Source organism: Rutidosis leptorrhynchoides, chromosome 3 (genome assembly GCF_046630445.1).
Source record: "Rutidosis leptorrhynchoides isolate AG116_Rl617_1_P2 chromosome 3, CSIRO_AGI_Rlap_v1, whole genome shotgun sequence".
NCBI lineage: Eukaryota > Viridiplantae > Streptophyta > Magnoliopsida > Asterales > Asteraceae > Rutidosis > Rutidosis leptorrhynchoides.
In genome coordinates, this window is record NC_092335.1 from 400157112 (window position 1) to 400174535 (window position 17424).

Below are 17424 nucleotides of genomic sequence, written 5' to 3' on the forward strand. Positions count from 1 at the left end.
AGGTTTGCAGGCAGTGAATTCTTTGTAGGAGCATCCTACACGATTTCTTGTGGAATTAGTTCCACTGTTAGATCCAGAGTTATTGTTATTTTGCATCGCAGCCTGTACTGCGGCTATGTTTGCTTCCAGGAAAACACGGAAGTCTTTCTCACTCATGTTCAAATTCTGACGAGTTGCCGGTGCCATTTCCTTCAAAAATAGCCAAAAGAATTGAGTTAATCATATAGAATTTAAGAGTAGTCAATAGTATTTCGTAGCATAATATGAACTTATTTATAAAAGCTTTTTCTTCATATTAGCATTTTATAGTTTTAATTCGGGTAGTACCTACCCGTTAAGTTCATACTTACTAGCTACTATACAACTTAACTACTACGCTTCTATATGAAAAACTTATTAAAATAAAATTTCGCGTTCAAACTTTATACAAAATATTACAAACTTACAATACCGCTATTATACAGATAGGATGAAATATAACACATAATAACATTGCTACTCGGCAGCTATAAAGGCAATTCTAGTTAATACGCAAGTTGTTCAGCAAAAGAAATAAAGACACGTAATTCATAAGTCCAGAAACAAGTCATGCATTCTGGTTTTACTAAGACGACTTCCCATCCTTGGTTTTGTGGAAAGTAACCGTTATGACCATTGGCTAAGCAGCATGTTGTAATATCGTCAAAAGGACGAGGGTTTCGTAATGCCCAACAGCCCCATAACAATCTAAAAACCTTGTTTCTCATCTCAACTACCGAGTCCATCACTTGTGGGAATGTTTTATTTAAAAGTTGCAACCCAATGTTCTTTTTCTCAATTTGATGAGAAGCGAACATTATTAACCCGTAAGCATAACATGCTTCTTTATGTTGCATGTTAGAAGCTCTTTCTAACTCACGAAATCCTATGTTGGGATATGTTGAGTCAAAATAGGTTCTTAACCCGTAGCGTAAAATTGCATTTGGGTTCCCCGCATTTAACGCTTTAAAGAAAACACGGTGTAACTTATGGTCTCCCCAATGTGATATACCCCACCTATCAAAGGAAAGCCTTTTATAAACTAAGGCATTTCTGGAAAGTCTTTCAAATGTTTGACAAGTTAATTTTGCCATAACTAAATGTGCTGATGAATTCTGACCGACTCTAGACAAGATTTCCTCAATCATATTGTAACGACCCGTCCTTATCCACCTGGACGAAGTCATCAACATTTGGTCCCATTACGATGATCGACTCCAAGTAATGTCCTTAAAATGACCAAATGCACAGCGGAAGACTTAATTCGTACCTGAGAATAAACATGCTTAAAAGTGTCAACCAAAAGGTTGGTGAGTTCATAGGTTTATCATAACAATCTTTTCAATATATTAATATACCACAAGATTTCATAATCATAAACATAATACACTCGCAAGTGTATGTAAAGCATTCTAAGTGGTTGAGCACTTGGTAACCATACTTAACTTTTAATCAACGTCGCATATTCCCTTTATTATGAAATCTCCCTACACTGTACCAAGTGTAGTAACGAAACGAAGTACTGTGCAACCGTTGAATACTGGTCGTCCAGTCCGGTTGGGGTTGTCAAGCCCAATAGATCTATCAACAGGATTCTCGTTTACAATACCCATGTAAATAGTAGTTACCAAGCTACAGGGAAATATGCCAGTGGTACAACTCAACGTAGAATATATTTTTAAGTACTTGTGTCTATTTCGTAAACATTTATAAAAGTAGCGCATGTATTCTCAGCCCAAAAATATATATTGCAAAAGTAATTAAAAAGGGAGCAAATGAAACTCACCATACTGTATTTTGTAGTAAAAATACATATGATGTCATTTAACAAGTATATGGTTAACCTCGGATTCACGAACCTATATCAAGCATATATATTAAAACATATACTTGTAATCGAATAATTGAATTTTAAGTTATATTACATGTTAATTTGAATATATTTATTTTTATTTGTTATATACTACAATGTATTAATGTTTTCATACATAATTATATTATTATCTTATAATATATATATATATATATATATATATATATTTATAGAAAATGTTTATTTGTTATAAAATAGTAATAATAAAAACGATAATATTTATAATCATAAAAAAATACTTTTGTTAATAATAATAATTTTAAAAACAATAATTTTTACAGAAATGATAACTTTTATAGAAATAATAATTTTAATGATGCTACTACTACTACTACTACTACTACTACTACTACTACTACTAATAATAATAATAATAATAATAATAATAATAATAATAATAATAATAATAATAATAATAATAATAATAATAATAATAATAATAATAATAATAATAATAATAATAATAATAATAATAATAATAATAATAATAATAATAATAATAATAATAATGAAAATAATAATAATAATAAATTACTACCTCAAGAGTATAAGCTTTTAAAAATAAAAATGTCCATGACTCGAACCCTTGACCTCTTGATCTCCAATAACACCCTTAACCATTCCTCCATCTGCGACCTCTAGTTTAACACACTACACCCTGAACCATTGAGCTAATAATTTGTTTCTGTAAATGCTCGCGTGTATTACTATTTATTACGTGCAAAACAAAACAGTTAACATCTTCATCAAAAAAATTCACCATCAACATTCTTATTATTTCATTTTCGATTCATCATCATCATAGTCATAGTCTTCATTAGCTTATATCATCAATCATCACCAACTAATCATCGTCATAAGAGTCATCATTATTTCATCATATCACCGAATTACCCACGCATCATCATAATCGTTTATTGGGCTCAAGATCATCATTTCATTTTACTTATTGGGTCACAGCACAATAAAACCTTATGGCCCAATTCGAAAAGTAAAAAAAATACGACCTAAGTCATGGTTTTAAACAAATTGGTCTAGTAACATGAAGAGTTTTTGATGTGTTAATAATCGATCGGTACTAGGAGAGTATACAAAAAAACACGCGGTCATCATCAAACATAATCATCATGGATCCCTTTATCAAAAGTAATGTTATTTGTTTAATGAATTGTCGGCCACCAGGAATTAATATACTCGCATTAGCAGCTTTTGATCTATAATAATATTTATGGTCCATATATTCGAATTCCTAATGGCTTTTACAACTGAAAAGCATGACATACGCGTTAGCATGTAACTAGTATCGTAATGTTGTGGGGTTTTCTTGTTGCATGAAGAGTAGAATCATAACAATTGCAGTGTAGCAGCAGAAGTAGTTACAGCGAATTTAGAAGAAGTAGATAGCAGTTTAAATATCATGGTGTTTCAATAAAAGCATAAAATAGAAGAGGGGTTACGAGTATTCTCTCTTCGTTGTAGTGATGTTTAAAATCAGAAAATAAAAAGTATAACTGCGTAGCAGTTTAAGGATGGTGGTGACTGTGGTTGGTCTTCGGACAAGGGATAGAGAGAAGGAGGTGATGGTGACTTGTGGTGATGGGTGGCGGCAGAGGGTGGAAGAAAGTGTTCAACGATGGGTAGTGGCGTTCGGTTTTGATCAAAAGAAGAGGGTGGTACATAAACTGGCGGTGGTGGCTGTTGTTTCTAAATCGAAGGTGGTGGTGGTTTGGTTGATGGTTGTCGATTTGTTTGGATAGATAGCCACAAGTGATGGTGTAAGGTGTTGATATATAAAAGAGTAAAGAGAGGTTTGATGGTGGATTCCAAAATTCAGTATGTGGATATATTATATTTATAATTCTATATAGAATATGATAGTAGTTGAACAAAAATAGTACTTATAAAATTATTTGCACAGTAAGTCATTTGGTGGAGAGTGTCGACTAGTAAAAAGGAAAAATGGTAATTAATTGTTTATTTGATGTGCTTTCATGATAGCAACCCCAACTAATAATATCAATGCATATACAATGTATCGATGTGTTAGGAAAGAAAAAGTGTTTCATATTCTATTGCAAGAAACAAAATAGTATTAATTATATATTCAAATGAGGATTAAAAGTTAAAAAAAAAACGTGTGGAGGAGCAAAAGAAATTGTCTATCTGCCCACATCAATTATTAGCTAGACTAATAAACGATATTTTTATGTGAACATAACAATTAAATAAAACCCACTACATAAGCTAAGCAAACTGTTATGTTGACAATAAAAATATCACAACGAGGACTCTTCTAAAATATTAAGACAACAACGAATCCATCGGTAGATTATTTAGCAACGCCTTGCGATCATGTCTTGAAAACATTCAATAAATAAGTACTTCATAACAAACTTTATGAAAACTTCCAAATCCAAACACATCACATTCATATATAGAGGCTATGAAGATTGGTAATGCGATGTACAATAAGACATAAGATTAATCTTAATAGAGACACAAGAAAGTATTCAAATCATTCAAGATTCAAAAACTTTGATTCTTAATTCGTGAGTTTTTGTTATTAACTTTTGACTATGTTAAGATAACTTAAATTGGAAAATAAGTCAAATCAATACTTATATTAATAATAAAATGATAACATTATATTTTTATTTTACATAATTACTTTTAACAACAATATATAATATTTCAAATTATATTTCCAATTATTATTTATATATATATATATATACACACACACATATCTATTTACAATTAATTATTCATGAATCGTCGGGAATGGTCGAAGTTAAATGAATGTATGAAAATAGTTCAAAAATTTTGAGACTCAAGGTTACAGATTTTTCTTATCGTGTCAAAAATATAACATCGTATCGAGAGTTTGGTTTAAAATTAGTCGAAATTTTCCGGGTCGTGACAGTACCTACCAGTTAAAGAAATTTCGTCCCGAAATTTGATCGAGGTCGTCATGGCTATCAATAAAAATGTTTTTATGACGAATAAAAATTGATAAATAGAATTTTATCAACATGGAGTAATATAGATGAAACGATTCGATTACTCGAAGCATACGAGTGAAGCTATCACAAAATAGTGAGATGAGGAAAATAAGATTCGTCTTGACTTTTGACATAGTCAATGTTAAATTTCGGAATTCTAGGGATTTAAAGAAAATCTTCGTAATCTATATAAGATTTGATTCTTTGGTAATTAAGGAAATTAGGATCCTCTTTAGTTAAATGCGGTAATCTGCCTTGATTACTATGTCTGATATTTCGCTATAAATTAATCTCTTCCATCCCATTATTTTTACCACTTCTCTATTTTCTTCCTCACTTCATACTTCCAAAAGATTGTGAGGATGCCTAATCCGGTTCTAATCCTTGTCCTTATCCTGACTATCACCTCTGTCATTCTTCTCTTTCATTTACCACCAGAGGAATCTGTTTACTTCTACGATTATCTTGGTGTTATAGTGTTTTTAATTCTCCCGTGTCTTTATGTTGCTATACGCATTGATATACACGGTTTGTAATTTATGCATTGTTATCGGGCTTTATGTTCTCCCTTATATTTCGAAGCTCTATGCTTTTGTTTTCTCTTTCCGACTTCAAGTCAAGCGAATAACGGTCCAGAATTCGTAGATATAGAATTTCGAATGATTATCATGTTCTAAGCAGGAAGGAACGTGATAGCACGATTTGATTTTCAAATTTATCAAAATTACTGAAGATAGAACTATCAAGAATATATTCTTCTTGATATGTTCGGAGGTTATGTAGAATGAAAGAGTTATGTAACATGACACATGATGATGGTATAATCTACTGTGAACCATCATCACATTTCATTAGAAACTCTGCATGACTTACTATAATATAATCACTTTGGCCAAGTGTCATTATATTATACTAACCCATGCTTCAATTCCCAACACTTCTCCACTATTCATTCATAGTTTATTCTTAAATTTTGCAGAAGTTTCCAATATAATGGAATACAGATAGCACGAAGAGGTATATAATTTCAGACGAGAATATTTAGGAAAATATCTTCAGAAATATCAGAGATATTTATGATGATATTTTGGAATTTTGTAAGTTCGAAGGTTTATGAAGAAAAATTTTCCGCAAGGTTTTAACATGACTTCGGAGTAGGATAATATCTAAAGATTTCATCGGATTCAGAATTACCTGGATTCATGAATATAGGGTTTGGTCCTTGTATTTGTCCATGGTCTCCTTCATGGTTAGCTCAATCCGTTTTTCAGTACCAAATTTTCTATCGAGCGTTCCCTAACACTCCACTCTTTATCATCAACCTCTTGGCCATTTAGGCCATCTACAATTTTACTGTTTCCTCTACATTTAATGCAGCCATATTTGAATCATCGGTTATCAATCCGAGGTGTTTTCAGGAAAATTGTGCTTTTAGATAATTAAACGCTGATGGTAATATGGTGGAATATAAATGGTTTCCCGGTAACAATAAATGAGCACGCATATATATCAAAGTTATAATAAGGCAACCCCGAATGAAAGTTGAAGTTGACTTGCTGGAGCTGTGACAAAATTGGCTACTTTGAAAATGGATTGCAAGTTACTTTCGGTAATAACAATGCCAAAGGAGCTAGCACAGATACGTGTTAAACGTTTACTCAGTTTCCGAGTTCAGGTGCATAACTATATGCATAAATCTTTTCTTCCGTAAATGAAGTGCGGTTGGTTCATCCTCTCGATCGAGGTGTTTTCAAGAATCATGAAAGATTTGATCATGGATTGGAATCGTCAAGATTCAAATGAGGTTTAAGATGAAATCAAGTGGCAAACTTGAAGAAATGTTTAATTTCATATGTTATAATCAATATTTTAATTCATTTTAATTGTCCAATGTCATTAGTCTACAGTCGATAGTCCACAGTTAACAGTCCAATAATTCATATATAGTTTAATATATAATATTCGAATTAATTAATACGTTTCGTGACCCGTATACGTCTCAGACTCGATCACAACTCAAACTATATATATTATTGTAGAATCAACCTCATCCCTGTATAGCTAACTCCCGCATTACTGCATATAGAGTGTCCATGGTTATTCCAAATAATATATATAGATGCGTCGATATGATATGTCAAAACCTTGTTTACGTGTCCCGATATTTAAAGTGCGTAAAAATAAATAACAGAAATTAAATGACGATAAATAAAGTGCGTAAAGTAAATAACAGAAATTAAATGACGATAAGTAAAATTGTGAGAATGTAAATTGCAATAAATAAATTACAATAAATAAAATGTAATCAGTTAGCTAGGAACAATTAGCTAGGAAAAGTTAGTGTGGATTCTTAACAACATTTTTCTCGTAGTTAATTTGTTTGTTTCTAACAAGTTTTATTTTGTCCAGTGTTTTCTTCATTATGCCACTTGTTGGATTCTGATAGATCAAAATCCAAATATAAAATTGAATGAAAATGGTTATTCTGTGGTGAACGGATTTGTATATCAGTGGATGTAAGTAGGATAGTAAACGACTGTTGAATCAGCTTCGAAGAATGTACATTGTAACTTATTAATGCGAAATCTGAATATTCCTCGGGTATTACCTACCCGTTAAAATATTTTCACAATTAACACTTTGTACGAAAGAATTTTTAATTACAATCTTTATAAAAACATATATACATATATATTTTCTTTAGATGCAATCATGGATTTAATGAGTTAATATGATATTAACTCATCTAATTTACCGTTAGAACAAGAATATATAATCTCTAAAACATTAGAGGTTACATAATCACTATGTCGAACTAAGATAAATGATGTAGAATGTCATATAGAACGATGATTATACTCGAGGTACAGAATGAAATGTCGAAGCTGGTGATGCAGATGTTGTTGTTGGTGGTACTAGTGATGTTAGTGCTGAGGCTGGTGATGTTACTGGTGTTGATGATACTGCTAGTGCTTGCAAATTGTGCACCGTGCTCTCTAAAGTTAACACTCGAGCTCGGAGTTCTTTAACTTCTTCTACTAACCCTGGTTGGTTATTAGTGTGAGGTAGAGGTCGGATATCTTCTCTAGTTCCGTTAATGGTAGCCTCAAGACGGAAAATTCTTGCAAAAAGGGTATAAATGGTGTTGCGAACAGGTTCGCCGGTGAGCGGGTGGAGCACTCCGACGTTAGGTGGTAAGTTCGGCTCGTAATATGGAGTACCTTCTTCATTTCTCCATAGGGTAAGTATTTCGCGAACCCATCCCCACTTTCTAAAGAAATCACGGTAGTTGATCGGTTGGTGTGCTCCCGTCACGCTGTCTTCGGAGTCAGAAGAACTTGGTCGATTCGTAGAGGCCATCGTACGCGATCACAGAAAAGATTTTTGGTATGAAAAGCTTAGTGACAGCAAATGATAGTTGGATGGTATTCTCAATGCATAATATGCCTAGATATATATAGTTCCAGGATCCCTTAAATTACGGAGAAATTTACGGAAGATATCAGGCAAAGTTTACCGTAATAGATACGCTAAGATATAAATTTGTCTATACACTATCTATGCAATAAAGGCAGTAAGGCGTGTCTAGACTTATGAATGATTAGCAGGAAATTTTCCACTAGAAATGATATACAATACTTATAATATGCAGCTAAGGTCGAAGTCCAGACTCGCTAATGCATCCTAACAACTATCAGTTAGACACACTAATGCAAGACCTGGTTCGCTAGTACCAACACTCTGATACCACCTGTAACGACCCGTCCTTATCCACCTGGACGAAGTCATCAACATTTGGTCCCATTGCGATGATCGACTCCAAGTAATGTCCTTAAAATGAACAAATGCACAGCGGAAGACTTAATTCGTACCTGAGAATAAACATGTTTAAAAGTGTCAACCAAAAGGATGGTGAGTTCATAGGTTTATCATAACAATCTTTTCAATATATTAATAGACCACAAGATTTCATAATCATAAACATAATACACTCGCAAGTGTATGTAAAGCATTCTAAGTGGTTGAGCACTTGGTAACCATACTTAACTTTTAATCAACGTCGCATATTCCCTTTATTATGAAATCTCCCTACACTGTACCAAGTGTAGTAACGAAACGAAGTACTGTGCAACAGTTGAATACTGGTCGTCCAGTCCGGCTGGGGTTGTCAAGCCCGATAGATCGATCAACAGGATTCGCGTTTACAATACCCATGTAAATAGTAGTTACCAAGCTACAGGAAAATATGCCAGTGGTACAAATCAACGTAGAATATATTTTTAAGTACTTGTGTCTATTTCGTAAACATTTATAAAAGTAGCGCATGTATTCTCAGCCCAAAAATATATATTGCAAAAGTAATTAAAAAGGGAGCAAATGAAACTCACCATACTGTATTTTGTAGTAAAAATACATATGACGTCATTTAACAAGTATAGGGTTAACCTCGGATTCACGAACCTATATCAAGCATATATATTAACACATATACTTGTAATCGAATAATTAAATTTTAAGTTATATTACATGTTAATTTGAATATATTTATTTTTATTTGTTATATACTACAATGTTTTAATGTTTTCATACATAATAATATTATTATCTTATAATATGTATATATATATATATATATATATATATATATATATATATATATATATATATATATATATATATATATATATAGAAAATGTTTATTTGTTATAAAATAGTAATAATAAAAACGATAATATTTATAATCATAAAAAAATACTTTTGTTAATAATAATAATTTTAAAAATAATAATTTTAAAAATGATAATTTTTACAGAAATGATAACTTTTATAGAAATAATAATTTTAATGATGCTACTACTACTACTACTAATAATAAAAATAATAATAATAATAATAATAATAATAATAATAATAATAATAATAATAATAATAATGAAAATAATAATAATAATAATAAATTACTACCTTAAAAGTATAAGCTTTTAAAAATAAAAATGTCCATGACTCGAACCCTTGACCTCTTGCTCTCCAATAACACCCTTAACCATTCCTCCATCTGCGACCTCTAGTTTAACACACTACACCCTGAACCATTGAGCTAATAATTTGTTTCTATAATGCTCGCGTGTATTACTATTTATTACGTGCAAAACAAAACAGTTAACATCTTCATCAAAAAAATTCACCATCAACATTCTTATTATTTCATTTTCGATTCATCATCATCATAGTCATAGTCTTCATTAGCTCATATCATCAATCATCACCAACTAATCATCGTCATAAGTGTCATCATTATTTCATCATATCACCGAATTACTCACGCATCATCATAATCGTTTATTGGGCTCGAGATCATCATTTCATTTTACTTATTGGGTTACAGCACAATAAAACCTTATGGCCCAATTCGAAAAGTAAAAAAAATACGACTCAAGTCATGGTTTTAAACAAATTGGTCTAGTAACATGAAGAGTTTTTGATGTGTTAATAATCGATCGGTACTAGGAGAGTATACAGAAAAACACGCGGTCATCATCAAACATAATCATCATGGATCCCTTTATCAAAAGTAATGTTATTTGTTTAATGAATTGTTGGCCACCAGGAATTAATATACTCGCATTAGCAGCTTTTGATCTATAATATTATTTGTGGTCCGTATATTCGAATTCCTAATGGCTTTTACAACTGAAAAGCACGACATACACGTTAGCATGTAACTAGTATCGTAATGTTGTGGGGTTTTCTTGTTGCATGAAGAGTAGAATCATAACAATTGCAGTGTAGCAGCAGAAGTAGTTACAGCGAATTTAGAAGAAGTGGATAGCAGTTTAAATATCATGGTGTTTCAATAAAAGAAGAAAACAGAAGAGGGGTTGCGAGTATTCTCTCTTCGTTGTAGTGATGTTTAAAATCAGAAAATAAAAAGTATAACTGCGTAGCAGTTTAAGGATGGTGGTGACTGTGGTTGGTCTTCGGACAAGGGATAGAGAGAAGGAGGTGATAGTGACTTGTGGTGATGGGTGGCGGCAGAGGGTGGAAGAAAGTGTTCAACGATGGGTAGTGGCATTCGGTTTTGATCAAAAGAAGAGGGTGGTACATAAACTGGCGGTGGTGGGTGTTGTTTCTAAATCGAAGGTGGTGGCGGTTTGGTTGATGGTTGTCGATTTGTTTGGATAGATAGCCACAAGTGATGGTGTAAGGTGTTGATATATAAAAGAGTAAAGAGAGGTTTGATGGTGGATTCCAAAATTCAGTATGTGGATATATTATATTTATAATTCTATATAGAATATGATAGTAGTTGAAAAAAAACAGTACTTATAAAATTATTTGCACAGTAAGTCATTTGGTGGAGAGTGTCGACTAGTAAAAAGGAAAAATGGTAATTAATTGTTTATTTGATGTGCTTTCATGATAGCAACCCAACTAATAATATCAATGCATATACAATGTATCGATGTGTTAGGAAAGAAAAAGTGTTTCATATTCTATTGCACGAAACAAAATAGTATTAATTATATATTCATATGAGGATTAAAAGTTAAAAAAAAAAACGTGTGGAGGAGCAAAAGAAATTGTCTATCTGCCCACATCAATTATTAGCTAGACTAATAAACGATATTTTTATGTGAACATAACAATTAAATAAAACCCACTACATAAGCCAAGCAAACTGTTATGTTGACAATAAAAATATCACAATGAGGACTCTTCTAAAATATTAAGACAACAACGAATCCATCAGTAGATTATTTAGCAACGCCTTGCGATCATGTCTTGAAAACATTCAATAAAGAAGTACTTCGTAACAAACTTTATGAAAACTTCCAAATCCAAACACCTCACATTCATATATAGAGGCTATGAAGATTGGTAATGCGATGTACAATAAGACATAAGATTAATCTTAATAGAGACACAAGAAAGTATTCAAATCATTCAAGATTCAAAAACTTTGATTCTTAATTCGAGAGTTTTTGTTATTAACTTTTGACTATGTTAAGATAACTTAAATTGGAAAATAAGTCAAATCAATACTTATATTAATAATAAAATGATAACATTATATTTTTATTTTACATAATTACTTTTAACAACAACATATAATATTTCAAATTATATTTCCAATTATTATTTATATATATATACACACACACACACACATATCTATTTACAATTAATTATTCGTGAATCGTCGGGAATGGTCGAAGTCAAATGAATGTACGAAAATAGTTCAAAAATTTTGAGACTCAAGGTTACAGATTTTTCTTATCGTGTCAAAAATATAACATCTTATCGAGAGTTTGGTTTAAAATTAGTCGAAATTTTCCGGGTCGTGACACATATCCTCTGGTAGGTCTTCTAAAATATTCGATTGTCTACCCTTAACGTCCATTTTGTTTTTATACTGTAAAATAGACAAGGATTAGATTCGTAAAATATAATTAACAAACAATACAAGCAATTTTTACATAGAACATAAAAGGACATGCACACTACAATACACATAATACACAACATGATTACAACCCTTTAATCTGAATCACTGGTTTCTTCTTCTTCTTCGAACTTGGTTCGTTTTCCTAATTTTCTAGGGATATATGGTGTTCCTCTAATACGAGCCGTCGTTTTCCACAATGGTTTAGAAAAACCTAGTGGTTTAGAGGTTCCCGGGTTATTGTTGCAATTTAGGAAATACGGACGTTGCCGATACATATAAAGTTCATCGGGGTTGGAATCAGGTTTCTCTATTTTTATACCTTTTCCCTTATTATTTTCTTTTGCTTTATTAAATTGGGTCTAGGTAATTTCTATAATATCATCGGAATCCTCATCGGGATCCGATTCATCGGAAAATTGGTAATCTTCCCAATATTTTGCTTCCTTGGCGGAAATACCATTGACCATTTTTAACGTTGGTCCGTTGGTTGAGGATTTTCTTTTATTTAATCGATTTACTGTAGGTATCAATATTTCTTCCTCCGGAACCTCTTCTTCTTCCGGTTCCTCCTCTTCCGGTTCCTCCTCTTCTGATTCCTCTTCGGGAATTTGTGAATCTTCCCAAAGTATATTCGACTCTTCATTATTATCAGGTGATTCGATGGGATTTGTACTAGTGGTAGACATCTATCACACAATATCAAACATATTAAGAGGTTAATATATCACATAATAATTACATATAGTTTCCAACAAAAGTGTTAAGCAATCGTTTTTAAAGAAAACACGGTCGAAGTCCAGACTTACTAATGTATCCTAACAAACTCGATAAGACACACTAATGCAAATTTCTGGTTCTCTAAGACCAACGCTCGGATACCAACTGAAATGTCCCGTTCATATTGATTATAAATGTTCCATATTAATTGATTTCGTTGCGAGGTTTTGACCTCTATATGAGACGTTTTTCAAAGACTGCATTCATTTTTAAAAACAAACCATAACCTTTATTTTATCGACAAGGTTAAAAGGACACCACCTAGATTATCAGAAATGATAATCTAAAAAATATCACACTTACACACTACCAATACATACTGGTTTACAATATTAATATGTTACAACAAAGTAAATTTCGAATGCAGTTTTAAACAATATTATACAAGCATGCTGACTCTAAATCTTGTCCATATATTAGCATGCAACAGCGGAAGCTCTTAATAATCACCTGAGAATAAACATGCTTTAAACGTCAACAAAAATGTTGGTGAGTTATAGGTTTAACCTATATATTTATCAAATCGTAATAATAGACCACAAAATTTCATATTTCAATATACATCCCATACATAGAGATAAAAATCATTCATATGGTGAACACCTGGTAACCGACATTAACAAGATGCATATAAGAATATCCCCATCATTCCGGGACATCCATCAGACATGATATAAAACTCGAAGTACTAAAGCATCCGGTACTTTGGATGGGGTTCGTTAGGCCTAATAGATCTATCTTTAGGATTCGCGTTAATTAGGCGTGCACTAATTCTCAAAATTAGTGATGTTCCCTAATTCTTAGGCTACCAAGCAAAAGGGGCATATTCGGCTTCGATCATTCAACCATAGAAAGTAGTTTCATGTACTTGTGTCTATTTTGTAAAACATTTATAAAGCTGCATGTATTCTCATCCCAAAAATATTAGATTTTAAAAGTGGGACTATAACTCACTTTCACAGATTTTTACTTCGTCGGGAAGTAAGACTTGGCCACTGGTCGATTTATGAACCTATAACAAATATGTACATATATATCAAAGTATGTTCAAAATATATTTACAACATTTTTAATACATTTTAATGTTTTAAATATTTTCAGTCAGCTGTCCTCGTTAGTAACCTACAACTAGTTGTCCATAGTTAGATGTACAGAAATAAATTGATATATATTATCTTGACCCAATCCACGACCCAGTGTATACATGTCTCGGGCTAGATCACAACTCAAAGTATATATATTTTTGGAATCAACCTCAACCATGTATAGCTAACTCCAACATTACTGCATATAGAGTGTCTATGGTTGTTCCAAATAATATATATATATGGGTCGATATGATATGTCAAAACATTTACATACGTGTCTATGGTATCCCAAGATTACATAATATATTAGAATACATGTATAATACAATATAAGTTAGCTAGGATATAATTTGTATAGAATTGTTACAATATTTCCCGTAGCTACAACAATCAAAAAATATCCAATCTTGTTTTACCCATAACTTCTTCGTTTTAAATCCGTTTTGAGTGAATAAAGTTGCTATGGTTTCATATTGAACTCTATTTTATGAATCTAAACAGAAAAAGTATAGGTTTATAGTCATAAATATAAGTTACAAGTTGTTTTTGTAAGAGGTAGTCATTTCAGTTGAAAGAACGACGTCTTGATGACCATTTTGAAAAACATACTTCCACTTTGAGTTTAACCATGATTTTTGGATATAGTTTCATGTTCATAAGAAAAATCATTTTCCCAGAAGAACAACTTTTAAATCAAAGTTTATCATAGTTTTTAATTATCAAACCCAAAACAGCCCGCGGTGTTACTACGACGGCGTATGTCCGGTTTTACGGTGTTTTTCGTGTTTCCAGGTTTTAAATCATTAAGTTAGCATATCATATAGATATATAACATGTGTTTAGTTGATTTTAAAAGACAAGTTAGAAGGATTAACTTTTGTTTGCGAACAAGTTTAGAATTAACTAAACTATGTTCTAGCGATTTCAAGTTTAAACCTTCGAATAAGGTAGTTTTATATATATGAATCGAATAATGTTATGAACATCATTACTACCTCAGGTTTTGTGGATAAACCTACTGGATATGAGAAAAATAGATCTAGCTTCAAAGGATCCTTGGATGGCTTGAAAGTTCTTGAAGCAGAATCATGACACGAAAACAAGTTCAAGTAAGATTTCCACTCGAAATAAGATTGTTATAGTTATAGAAATTGAATAAAATTTTGAATATGAGTATTACCTTGTATTATAAAGATATCTTAATTTAAATAAGAAAGATTTCTTGAGGTTGGATGATCACTTCACAAGATTGGAAGTAAGCTAGCAAACTTGGAAGTATTCTTGATTTTATGAAACTAGAACTTATAGAATTTACGAAAAACACTTAGAACTTGAAGATAGAACTTGAGAGAGATCAATTAGATGAAGAAAATTGAAGAATTAAGGTGTTTGTAGGTGTTTTTGATCATTGGTATATGGATTAGATATAAAGGATGTGTAATTTTGTTTACATGTAAATAAGTCATGAATGATTACTAATATTTTTGTAATTTTATGAGATATTTCATGCTAGTTGCCAAATGATGGTTCCCACATGTGTTAGGTGACTCACATGGGCTGCTAAGAGCTGATCATTGGAGTGTATATACCAATAGTACATACATCTAAAAGTTGTGTATTGTACGAGTACGAATACGGGTGCATACTAGTAGAATTGTTGATGAAATTGAACGAGGATGTAATTGTAAGAATTTTTGTTAAGTAGAGTATTTTGATAAGTGTCTTGAAGTCTTTCAAAAGTGTATGAATACATATTAAAACACTACATGTATATACATTTTAACTGAGTCGTTAAGTCATCGTTAGTCGTTACATGTAAATGTTGTTTTGAAACCTTTAGGTTAACGATCTTGTTAAATATTGTTAACCCGTTGTTTATTATATCTAAAGAGATGTTAAATTATTACATTATCATGATATTATGATATATTAATTGATATATCTTAGTATGATATATATATATATATATACAGTTAAATGTTGTTACAACGATAATCGTTACATATATGTCTCGTTTTGAAATCATTAAGTTAGTAGTCTTGTTTTTACATATGTAGTTCATTGTTAATACACTTAATGACATGTTTACTTATCATTTATCATGATTAAACATAGTGTATCAATATCTTAATATGATTCATATGTGTTTAGTAATACGTTGTTATAACGATAATCGTTATATATATCATTTCGAGTTTCTTAATTCAATCAACTCAATTTTATGTATATAACACATTGTTAAAATACCTAATGAGATATTTACCTATCATAATATCATGTTAACTATATATATAATCATATATATGTCATCATATAGTTTTTACAAGTTTTAACGTTCGTGAATCACTGGTCAACTTGGGTGGTCAATTGTCTATATGAAACCTTTTTAAATTAATCAAGTCTTAACAAGTTTGATTGCTTAACATGTTGGAAACACTTAATCATGTAAATAACAATTTCATTTAATATATATAAACATGGAAAAGTTCGGGTCACTACAGTTATGTCTACGGGTTAGTAATGTTCGCTTCTCATCAAATTGAGAAAAAGAACATAGGATTGCAACTACTAAATAAAACATTCCCACAAGTGACGGATTCGGTAGTTGGGGTAAGAAACAAGGTTTTTAGATTGTTACGAGGCTGTTGGGAATTACGTAACCCCCGTCCTTTTGACGACGTTACGTACATGCTGCCTAGCCAACGGTCACAACGGTTATTTTTCACAAGACCAAGGATGGAAAATAATACTAGTAAAACCCGAATGCATGACTTGTTTCTAGACTTATGAATTACGTGTCTTTATTGCCTTTGCTGAATAACTTGCGTATTAACTAGAATTGTCTTCACAACTACCTTGTATCAAAGTTATTGTGTACTATATTTCATGCTATATGTATAATAGCGGTATTGTAAGTTTGTAAAAATTGTATAAAAGTTTGAACGCGAAATATTATGATCAGTTTTTCATATAGAATTGTAGTAGTTAAATGGTATATTAGCTACTAAGTATGAACTTAACGGGTAGGTAGTACCCGAATTAAAACTTATAAGACGCTAATATGAAGAAAAATCTTTTATAAATAAGTTCATATTATGCTACGAAATACTATTAACTACTCTTAATATTCTATATGATCAACATAATTCTTTTGGCTATTTTTAAAGGAAATGGCACCAACTACTCGACACACCGTGAATATGAGCGAAGAAGAATTCC